The sequence below is a fragment of the Hylobates moloch genome, unplaced genomic scaffold (genome assembly GCF_009828535.3).
Source record: "Hylobates moloch isolate HMO894 unplaced genomic scaffold, HMol_V3 SCAFFOLD_1, whole genome shotgun sequence".
NCBI classification, from domain to species: domain Eukaryota; kingdom Metazoa; phylum Chordata; class Mammalia; order Primates; family Hylobatidae; genus Hylobates; species Hylobates moloch.
Window position 1 is genome coordinate 19,374,288 of NW_026652276.1, and position 12,016 is coordinate 19,386,303.

The 12,016-nt window shown below is 44.1% G+C and overlaps 1 protein-coding gene across 3 annotated transcripts in view; it reads right to left on the bottom strand.

Moving 5' to 3' along the window:
• The window catches only part of SGPP2 (sphingosine-1-phosphate phosphatase 2), a 126,961-nt gene that overhangs the window by 80,801 nt on the left and 34,144 nt on the right, over window positions 1-12,016 (bottom strand). The gene's annotated exons all lie outside the window — the stretch shown is intronic.

The window sequence follows — 12,016 nt, forward strand, 5'->3', positions numbered from 1 at the left end:
GATATTGGAGTATTAAGTGTTGTTTGCAAGGCTGCCTTCAATGTTTAAATAAACCAGGGAAGAAGGGGAGGCATGCAGATTGATTGCATAGTGGAAGAAAAAGAACACTTACTGACTAAACTCTGCCAATGAACACCTGAACAGCTCTTTGCTTTCCAAACACATACAAAGGAGTCCTAAATGCAAAGGAAATATACCCAGGTCAGCGCCACTGGACATAATAAGGGCTGATCCACACAGCAGAGGAGCGAATGCCCAGCAGACTTGGCGGCCAGCCCAGCTTTTGAGCTTTCAAAGGAGGAATACAAGAAATAGCTTTCAGTCAAAACAACATGTGACCTTGGGGAAGTCAATTTGTCTTTCCCAGCCTCAACAGCCTCAACTGCAAAGAATGCGACGAATGGAGAAGGATTAGCTCAGTTGCTTTTTAATGTATAATTTTTTTTTTAACAAGGAAGGAAAGCCTCATTAAATAAAATGTTACCCTAGGGCCTACTATATAAAATGATATAAGATTGAAAGTACTCATTGAAAGTACTGTACTAATTGGCTGAAAATGAAGAAGGGTCCACCAAACCTCTATCTCAGGCCAGCTGCACCCCACCACGCCACAACCGCCCCACACCCCAATCCTTCTCTGGAGGGAGCATCCTCTCAGAGCAGAGTAGTTCAGTAATCAGTTTGAAAATCACAGACCTCAACCTCTTCCAGATACCAAATATCACCTCCCTGTAATTAACTTTTGGTCTCGAGTACACAGGCTATAGCTATTCTGACCTTGAGATCTTTAAAGAATTTGATAAACCGTAGACCAATGTCATTGCAAGGTCATATTACTTCCTCTTTTTTTTTTTTTTTTTTTCAGATTAGAGCTTTAAATTTACATTTGCTTCCAAAGGTCAAGTCCAAGATACTCCACCACTTCAACAGAGCCAGGAGTTCACATCGTGGGGGATGGTACTCTGCAACTCTAAGCCATCCAGTTTAATTGGAAGCAGCAGAAAGAGCTTGTTCTCTGGGTCTGAGAGAGATAAAATCTACACAGGGTACAACTCAGTCTTATTTTAAGATAATGTTAAGATTCAAAGTTCTTTTACAAAACACACCAAGAAGCAGCCTTCCCTCCACAGTGGCTTTGCTTTTGGAGTTTTGCAGACTGACTAGAAGGAAGCAAATGAAATAAATATGGAGTGAGTTGACCTGGCCAGCAGGGAAGAGGGAAGGCCTAGGGGTGAGGGAAATGGATGCTGGAGGCAAAGTGTCTCAGATTGAACTCAGGCTACCTACGCTTCCTACCTGGATGATTTCACATAAATGACTTGATCTCCCTGAGCTTCAGCTTCCTCACCTGCAAATGGGAATAATAACAGTACATAGCACACAGAGACCTTGGGAGGATGAAACAAGATCGTGTTGATGGTGTGTGCAGGGTACTCAGATCAGAGCAGGCAAAGAAATGTCTCAATAGGACATGGCTGTTGATGATGATGATGATGGTGGGGGTGGTAGCAGTGAGGATTCTAGAAAGCACTTCTCCATTGTAATATGCATCCGAATGACCTCGGCATCTTGTTAATGAGCAGATTTTGATGCAGTTGACCTGGGACAGGGGTGAGACGTCTCAGGAGCGCAGGTGATGATGTTGCCATGTTGCTGGCCCATGGACCTCACTGTGAGTAGCTTTAGGATCAAGAACACCCCAGTGAAGGGTCTTTCAACACAAAAGTAAGGCTCTCAGATTTAATCCTCAGTATTAGAGGTTGTCTCAACTGGCATTAAGAGAGTAACGTGATCCAGGTGATAGATTAAAATGCCAGTGACAAACCAGAGGGGAACAGTGAGGAGATTCCATGGAGGATCCTGCAACGCAGGAACTGAGCCCAGACAAGCACCTCAACCCTAGAAAGTACCAAAGGGAAGGCACAGGTAAGACATGCCTCCCTGAGACAGCAGCCTGATCAAATGACTAACTGACTGATGAAGCCAAAAGAAATTCGCTACCGCACTTCTTGCCTTGATTTGAGAGAGGTTTACATAAATACTGGAATGACAAATTTGAAATTAGTTAAGAAGGAGTAATGAAGTTTGAAAGCCTTTCCTAACTTCTCAGAGCATCACAATACCAAAAAAAAACCCAAACCATGTTTCCCTAAGGGCTTTTGTACTACTGTCAGAATCCTGGCTTAGAAACAGGTTTCTCAGGCCTTTGCAGGGAACAACTGTCGTTATGTTTTCTGAAAATAAAAATTAAGGCTGGGCACAGTGGCTCACGCCTGTAATCCCAGCACTTTGGGAGGCTGAGGCGGGTGGATCACGAGGTCAGGAGATCGAGACCATCCTGGCTAACATGGGGAAACCCCATCTCCACTAAAAATACAAAAAATTAGCCCGGCGTGGTGGCGGGCACCGGTAGTCCCAGCTACTCGGGAGGCTGAGGCAGGAGAATGGTGTGAACCAGGGAGGCGGAGCTTGCGGTGAGCTGAGATCGCACCACTGCACTCCAGCCTGGGGGACAGAGCAAGACTCCATCTCAAAAAAAGAAAAAAAAAAAAAAAAAGAAGAAAGAAAATAAAAACTAAAAGGGGAGAAGCTCATTAAAATCAATGGTTTCTGGAAATTCCAAACTTTTTTTTTTTTTATAACCAAACCTGGCTAGGAAATTGTCATTTTTAGCTACATCTGGAATAATCTACATTTGACCTAAATAGGCCTGCACACTGGTTCTCATCAGCTTCTGAGGGTTGTCACATATCACATGCTTGTCCGAGATCATTCTCAAGGTAGGCCTGAACATCTTGGGGTGCTTGGGATTGTGGAAGGTGACAGGAATCAGTCTATGGTCTGTGGATTGATAGCCACTTACGAAGACCAGCGCCTTCTCCAAAAAATTCCTTCCAAGGTTAGAGTGATGTCCCCGAAGGGAGATTAAGGACTAGAACTCTACATTGTCTTGTTTGCTGAATTTTTTTGTTTGTTTGTTTTTGAGATGGATTCTTGCTGTGATGCCCAGGCTGGAGTGCAATGGTGTGATCTTAGCTCACTGCAACTTCTGCTTCCCAGGTTCAAGCGATTCTCCTGCCTTAGCCTCCCGAGTAGTTGGAACTACAAGCATGCACCACCACGCCTGGATAAGTTTTTGTATTTTTAGTAGAGATAGGGTTTCACCATATTGGCCAGGCTGGTCTCAAACTCCTGACCTCAAGTGATCCTCCCGCCTCGGCCTCCCAAAGTGATGGGATTACAGGGGTGATACACCACTCCCAGCCTTTGTTAGCTGATTCTTATACTCAGTGTACATTCAGCCAGAATTTCAAATCTGTAGCCTAGAGACAAGGAAAGACAAATCTTAAGAAATTTGGTGCTTCTTCTAATAGAACCTATCCCTTAAGGTTTTGATTCCACTACCCCTTTCTGAAAGACTGGGCTTTGGCAGCATGCCATCACATACCACAGAGATGGAATCACTGAAAAATAAACACTCCCTCCAAGCTAGTAGAAGACACCAACTAGCATGTTAACACACCAGGTACAAACTAAGCAATGCCCAACATTTCAAAAAAATTGAAGGCCAGGTGCAGTGGCTCACACCTGTAATCCCAGCACTTCGGGAGGCTGAGGCAGGCAGATCATGAGGTCAGGAGATCGAGACCATCCTGGCCAACACGGTGAAACCCTGTCTCTACTAAAAATACAAAACATTAGCCAGGTGTGGTGGCACGCGCCTGTAGTCCCCATTACTTGGGACTGCCTCAGTGAATTGGTTTTATTTGTGCAGCAGGAAGAACCCAATGGGAGATTACAAATTTGCATTTTAAGCCAGTAAGTTTGTGGTAATTTGTTACAGCAGCAATGGATAACTAATACAAAGATGTTAGAAAAATCACTTGCGTCCGAACTTTATAAATTGAGGCAAGAGAATCGCTTCAACCCAGGAGGTGGAGGTTGCAGTGAGCCGAGATTGCGCCACTGCACTCCAGCCTGGGTGACAGAGAGAGACTCTGTCTAAAAAAAAAAAAAAAAAGGTTGAAAACAGCAGTTTTTCCAAACAGGGGCCATGTCTACATAGAATATTCATTCACTGTGTATGCTTCAGTGATGTAAGGTTGACAATAAACAAGACTATTTTTAAAATATTATTTTTAAGTAGAGACACGGTCTCACTATGTTGCTCAGGCTGATCTTGAACTCCTGGCTTCAAGCAATCCTCCTCCTTTGGCCTCTCAAGGTGCTGGAATTTCAGGCATGAGCCACCACACCCAGCTAGCAAGACTACTTCATTTAGCAATAAGTGCTATGATGAAATTAAAGCAGGATAATGGGCTACAAAGTGATCTATGTGCATCTGGGGATGCTCGCCACAGAGGAGTCATTTGAGCTGAGCCCTGGATAAGGAGAGGCATAGCTTCTTTGAGGGTCTGCGGGTCAGAGAGAGAATACTTAGTGAAAGGCCCCGAGCAGGAGGCAGCTCTGCTTGCTGGGACATGTGTGAAAGAGACAGAGAGGAGATGATGTCAAGAGCAGACGTGAAACCCAGCCCACACTTGGGACTGAGGCTGGAAGGGGCAGAAAGCCACGGGAGAGTTTTAAATGGGAGCACAACTGGATTTACACTGGTGAGACTAGAACAAATTTTGGCTCTGAAACAGTGGGATGAAGACCTGCTTTAATTCTTTTGTTTTTCTATTTCTTAAACTTGGTGAGAAAATATCATTAATTCCCAGTTCTGAACTGAAAAGCCACTGGGGTGAATCATTTCTACCATGAGGGAGACCTGTGGTGTCCTGAATTCACAAATCTATTTACTAACCTGGCCCGGTCACTTTTAATTACTCTCATTTTTTTTTAAGAGAATCAAGACTTTCCAACCTATAAAGAAAATTAAATGATGATTACTCAGGAAGCCTAAGAAAGACTGACAGTGTCCCTTGAAGGAGAAAACAGAAGGAACAAAAATGCATGAGGACTTCTTTCATCTTCAAGGCCAGATAGAATTACAAGTTGGGTGCTCTAGCCAATGTGTAAGCAGCGCTCAGGTGATTAAACTTTCAGGATGGCGAGACTGAAAGTCAATAAAATGTAAGGACGACTTCTTGGAGTCAGAGAGCTTGAGAGGGAACTGCACACTCATCACTGTCACCCGCTTAGTGGGCGTTTGTTGGGATCCCTCTGCTGCGTCCAAGGATAAGAGGGAGGGTTGAGGCGACTGAGCCCAATGTGGCTTTCATTTTACAGTGGAATTTCAGTTGTAGTCTTTTACACAATTTGAACTGTTTTCCTCTTGATAATCTATCATATTTCAGCTCATCCTCTGAACATCTAATATCTTTTCTTCCTTTTCCTCAAGGTGGACCAGGACTACAAATTAAGAAATTCTTGAAATTGTGAGACAGTGACCCATGGTGGCAACAATGCTCTTCTTGACTCTAGAAAAGGGTCTTGTCACTAGAAAAAACACTCTCTCATCATCGCTTAAAACCCTGTGCCTGGGCTGGGTGCAGTAGCTCACACCTGTAATCCCAACTCTTTGCGAGGCTGAGGTAGGAGGATCGCTTGAGGCCAGGAGTCTGAGAAGAGCCTGGGAAACATAGTGAGACCTGTCTCTACAAAAAATTAAAAATATCAGCCAGGTATGGTGGCACACACCTGTGGCCCCAGCTATTTGGGAGGTTGAGGTGAGAGAATTGTTTGAGCCTGGGTGGTGGAGGCTCCAGTGAGCCGTGATCGTACCACTGCACTCCAGCATGGGCAACAGAGTGAGACCCTGTCTCAAAAAAGCAAAAACCAAAAAACCTCTGTACTTGAAGGACACAGCATTTGCTTAGGAACCAAATCTGGGCATAGGATAAGGAGAGGGTTAGAAGCGAGCCTTTATCTGGATAGGATAGAAATTTGCAGTCATCATTTCAGAGACCAGGAATGTGAACTTCTGCTAGAGAATTTCTTCCACAGACAATAAGAGAAATTGGCATCGATATAAAGAACAGAAATAACCACTGCCATTTTTAAAGATGGTGGGAGAGCCAGCTGCCCTTCAAATAATCAAAATGTCTTAAGAACTTAACTGTTTTTCAAAACATCTTGGATCCGCTAAAACCTGAAACACATTGAACCTAACATTTTTCCATTTAATTGTTAAGCCCTTGTATGTGCGGGGGATTTGGCGGGCAGATGCTTCTGATTCATTTATATTAACTTATCAAAATGATACTTGGAAGAGCTGTATGATGTTCGAGAAGGAGTGTTACAAACTTCAGTTTACTCGTTTTCATCCAGGCATTTCCCCTCACCCCAACACACATGTACAGGACTCAGAACTTGGGAGGGTTGATTCAGTCTCTTCCATCCTGGCAGCATGTCCTCACCCATCCCTACCTTCCTTCAAAAAACATTTTCTGAAGCATTAAAAGGCACTGCCAAAAATGTTAAGAAAATTATTCAGGCACATATAAAGTTTTTTCTTTGATAATCTTTTATGTACCAAGATTTTAAAAGCAAATAAGTAAATCATACAAAAACAAAACTGAAGTCTGACAAATTTGTCACCAAAGGCAAGGTGGTTTTATACAAGGGCTTTCCCACTTTGCTCTTTGTTTATTTGGGCTAAATGGCCACAAAATTTTTAGCTTGGAATTTTCCTTCAGGACAGTCGTATTAGTGGGTGCATGTGTACGTGGAGAAGGAGGCTGAAGCAAAACGGTATCTTCATGCTACCCCTCCCATTTCTTTCTTTCATTTTTTTAAAATAGAGACAGGGTCTCACTCTGCAGCCCAGACTGGGCTCAATTCTCAAGAGACCCTTCTGTGGCACCATGATCAACTATTTTTTTTTTATATTTTGTAGAGACAGGGCCTTACTATGTTCTTGAACTCCTGGCCTCAAACAATCCTCCCGCCTCCCAAAATGCTGGGATTATAGGCTACTGTGCTCAGCCTCTTCTCCACTTCTTGAATCCAGCCCTTTGCTTTTCAGAGCTCTAAAGGAATCCAAGATGGTAAAGACAGTGCTTGGGAAGGATTTTCCTTTCTTGATCCTTCCCAGTCCCTGGGGTGACTGTGGACATGTGGTAGTGGATATCCGTGATCAGTCAGGGATGGAATAGACTAAGTGGGGACAGAATGGAAGAGGGAGGACATTTTGCCAAGACAGTCTTGCTGTCTCCACGCTCCTCCTAAAGTCTTGCCTAGAGCAGAAATTCTTGAGAAGTTCCATCAATTTCCGTCACATTTTCAAACTGTAGTTCCCCAATGGGAGGCTGTTGCTGAGGAAGTTTAAAGCCATTCGTCACAAAAATAAACTCAGGAAAGCTTTGAAGTTGGGTGCACACACATGAAAGAACATTAATAAGAAAACCATGCTGGGTGGGAACAATGGTCCTTCCCACCCAGACTGCCTCCGACCCTGCTTGCTTTGTGCTCTGAGAATTTTTTTGGTTTTTTCTGATTGTCTGATTATCAATCTTTTTTCTGATTAACACGTTTTACTTGAGAACATCATGGAAGTTCAAAAACTATATAAAAATAAAATCAAAACTGCCATTGTCCCACTCCTCAGACAATCCTCTAGAACATTCCTCCTGGTCTCTTTACTATGCATAATCGTGAGTGCAGGTGGTGGTATGTATCTTAACGAAATTGTGGTTGAGATTAAGATTGAAAATCTTAAATTTTAAAGCATTATTACATTGTGAGCATTTCTCTAGGTCCCTAAATATTATTTCAGACCATTCTTGTCTGAGCTTAGCTTTTTACCTGTCTAGATCCAGTTTTGCTGCGTTTCACTTCCTCATCCACCCATTCTCACAGCAGATCCAACAGCTGACCCCTACAGCAAACAAGCCCACCAGATGACCAGTGTTGACATGAGCATGAGTCTTGTCACCCAAGAGTCTTCTAACTCCCTGCTTACTCCCTGCTCATTTTTGCTCTAACATGAGTCTTGTCACCCAAGAGCCTTTCTAGCTCCCTACTCACTTCTGCTGGGGTGCATGGAGACCCCATTCCCATGGACCTCTCTCTACCCTGCTCATTCCTTATCCTGACCATATAAGCATCTGTGTTGACCATGTTCCCCGCCACCACCTGCTTGAATTTCTTGGGCTTACGATGTTTGCTTGTGTTATTTTCCTGAGGACCCAAGATCTCTCTGTTATGTTTTGCAAAAGCTTCAAGCATACCCTTTAAGGCCTCTCAAGGACCACAGCTCAGAGATACACTGCTGAAGAAATAATGACCTGGGGACAGGCATGACTCATGACAGTCACTGTGCTAAGGCAGAGGGACAGTCCCCTAACCCATTTCACACAGGTAAAGCCAAGTTCTCTATACTTTGGAAGTCACAGGGGTTTATACACAAGCTGGAGACTTCCTTTGTTGGCTCCAGCCAGCTGTGGTTGACATAAATGAATATGAACAGAACCTAAGAGCAGGTCCCCAACCCCTGGGCCATGGACTGGTTCCATTAGGAACCAGCAGGAGATGAGTGGAGGGTGAGCAAGCATTACCACTTGCGCTCCACCTCCTGTCAGATTGGTGGCCCCATTAGATTCTCATAGGAGCACGAACCCTATTGTGAACTGCACATGCGAGGGATCTAGGTTGTGCTTCTTATGAGAATCTAATGCCTGATGATCTGTCACTGTCTCCCATCACCCTTAGATGGGACCATCTAGTTTCAGGAAAACAAGCTCATGGCTCCCACTGATTCTACATTATGGTGAGTTGTATAATTATTTCATCATATTAATATATTACAATGTAATAATAATAGAGATAAAGTGCACAATAAAGGCAACATGCTTGAATCATCCTAAAACCATCCCCCCACCTGCCCAGTCCGTGGGAAAATTATCTTCCATGAAACTGGTCTCTGATGCCAAAAAGGCTGGGGGCTGCTGCCTAGGAGGGTCTGGGTGTCATCACCAGCCTTGGGACCAATGCTGGACCTGCTAGGTAACTCTGGGGAAGTCTGAACTTATAACTTCACCTTGCAGTGGGTACAACACCAGCTTCTTTACTAAGGCATTTGGAAGGGGAAATGGAGTCACTTATGTAAATCACATGCTACCCCATCAGGCACACAGCATGTGTTCAATAAATGGTCATTGTATTTGCATTTCTATTAACAATGTAAATCACAAGACAATGTCAAAAGAAAGTCCAATTGGAGTAGAACACAGAGGAGAGAAAGACGGTAAAAAGATTCAACAACAGCCAAATGTGGTGGCTCATGACTATAATCCCAGGTCTTTGGAAGGTGGGAGGAGTGCTTGAGCCCGGGGGTTCAAGGCTGCAGTGAGCTATTATCACGCCACTGCACTCCAGCCTGGGCAACAGAGTGAGATCCCATTTCTTAATTAATTTAAAAAGATTTTTTAAAAAGGCATCATGAAAGGAGAGGAAAGGAATTCACCCTGGAAGGAAGACTCAAATTTTAACAGAGAAGGGAAAGAAGGACATTCCAGCAGAAAGGAACAGCAAAAGGAGAGGCATGGAAGCTGCGAGGCACTGTGTTCCTGAAACAGCACATGGTCCACAACAGAGTAGCCAGGGTGTGAGGGATTTATAAAGGGAGTTGTAGGCAGCAGAGCTAGAAGTGGAGGCCAAAGCCAGAGAGGAGAGCCCTGGAGGTCATAATAAGGAGGCTGGGTTTAGCACTTGGGTAATAGGGAGCCTTTGAAAGTGCTGGAGCCAAGAGGTGCCATGATCAGAGATGTGCTGCTGTAAACGGTCACCAGTGGATTCACATTCTTGTCTTTTCTAAGTAATTTTGCATTGTTTTTCAGATTCAAATGTTTCTTAAGAAGAAGTCACAGACATGTTGCCATGAAGCTCAACCGCTTATGTTGTGTTCTCAGGGGTTTTATACACAACCCAGCCTCTGCCATCCACAGCCCAGCAGCCCCACCAGAGCCTCCCGTGCTCCAACCTCACATCTGAAATAACAGCTGGGTACTCAGGGAGTCTCATGGGTCATCCTGGAAGATGAATAAAGCTTGGTTTCTGTGTTTGGCCTTGGCGCTGCCATGTGGGATCTGATGATACAGTTATTTAGCAAGAAACCACAGGAATAAAAACAACGTGATAAAACCCAGAGAAAGTGAGTCCTTCTTCTGTGGATGGCAACTGAATGCCACAGGCTGTGCAATGCCCACCCTGAGCAAACCCTGAGGCCCTGGGTTTTGACTGAGCCCCGACATCGAGGGCTGCGTGCTTCAGATTCCTGCTCTGTAAACAGGGACTGTGGTTCCTATGCCCAAGGAAACAGAGCTTGTCAAAAATATTAAAGTGTGGGAAATGTGGTTCTCATTTCTTTTCACAAGAACGCAGTTTCCAGAAAGTGCTGTGTGACCAGAACCAATGACCCTGGTGCATCAGCGATGGTCAGAGGAACATGGTTTTGCAGTCTTGATAAAGAAGGGAACCAAAGTTGAACAACCTGCAGTACCTCAGCTTTACAAGGAGGATGGTGAATCAGGAAGGGCATGGAGCTGAAGGCCAGAAGGGAGAAAAGAAATGTACAAAGTCCTCACAGCCCTCATTTCAGAATGGTAGACAGAGGTCTATGTTCACGGAGCCTCCGCCCACTGTCCGTCTCTGTCTCTCTCTCAGACACACACACACACATGCCCATGCATGCACACACACACACATGCATGCATACCACTCCCCCCATGCTTTCTATGCTATAATGGGACCCTGCCATACTAAACCAGTTCATTGTCTGAAATGGAGGCTGCTTTGGTTAAAATAATGACTTCAGCATCCTGTGTCCTTGTTCTTTAAAATGTGGCTTCCATGCTGGGTGTGGTGGCTCATGCCTATAATCTCAGCCCTTTGGGAGGCCGAGGCAGGCAGATAATTTGAGCTCAGGAGTTTGAGACCAGCCTAGCCAACATGGTAAAACCCTGTTGTCCCTACAAAAAATATAAAAATTAGCCGGGTGTGGTGGCATGTGTCTGTAGTCTTAGCTACTTGGGAGGTTGGGGTGGGAGGATCACTTGAGCCTGGGATGCGGCGGCTGCAGTGAGCCAAGACTGTGCCACTGCACTCTAGCCTAGGAGTCACAGTGGGACCCTGTCTCAAAAAAAAAAAAAAAAAAAAGAAAAGAAAAAAAAGCATGTCTTTTAGACAAGCAGCAGCACTCCTTGAGAGAAATTCAGAATTTCAGGCCCTACCCAAGACCGGCAGAATCAGTGGGAATTTTAACCAGGTTCCCGGAGTGATTCTCTTGCACATTAAAAGTTTGAGAAGCACTAATCTACATCTATTGAGAAAACACAATATCTGGACGTATTGAGATTTTGCTATTCTATGTGGGCCTACTTAATATGTACACGTGTATAGGGAAACCACTTTAAAAATACGAAAGCCCTCAGTGAGGAAGAGGCAAACTAGAGAGACAAAGTCGATTAGTGCCTGCCCTGGGCTGGGGGTGAGGTGAGGAAAATGGGAATGCTTGCTAATGAGCATGGGTTTCTTTTTGGGGTGAAGAAAATGTTCTAAAATTGATTGTGGTGATGGTCACAATATACTAAATTGCGAATATACTAAGAACAACATAGGTAAATTGCATGGCATGTGAACTGTATTTCAATAAAGCTTAAAAAAATTTAAAAGCACTCAGAAGCCTTGGAAGTAGCAAACTGAAAACTTCTGACTGTAAAAGAGACCACCTGTAGAGCCAGATCTTAAGGATGCATTAAAGGCCATCTCATCTTTTCATAACTTCATACATAATAAATATCAGTAACTTATTTTTGCTCTAAAACAATATAGGACATTTTAGCCCTCTAATAAGTGACTGCTCTGCTGTCCTGGCTTGGTGAAATGTTATCAGGGGAATGTTAAGGAGCAGAGTTTCTCTCAACAGAGGCACTGGGCCAGGCACGGTGGCTCACACCTGTAATCTCAACACTTTGGGAGGATGTGGCAGGAGGATCACTTGAACTCAGAAGTTTGAGACCAGCCTGGCCAACACAGTGACTCTCCATCTCTACAAAAAATAAAAAAATAAAAA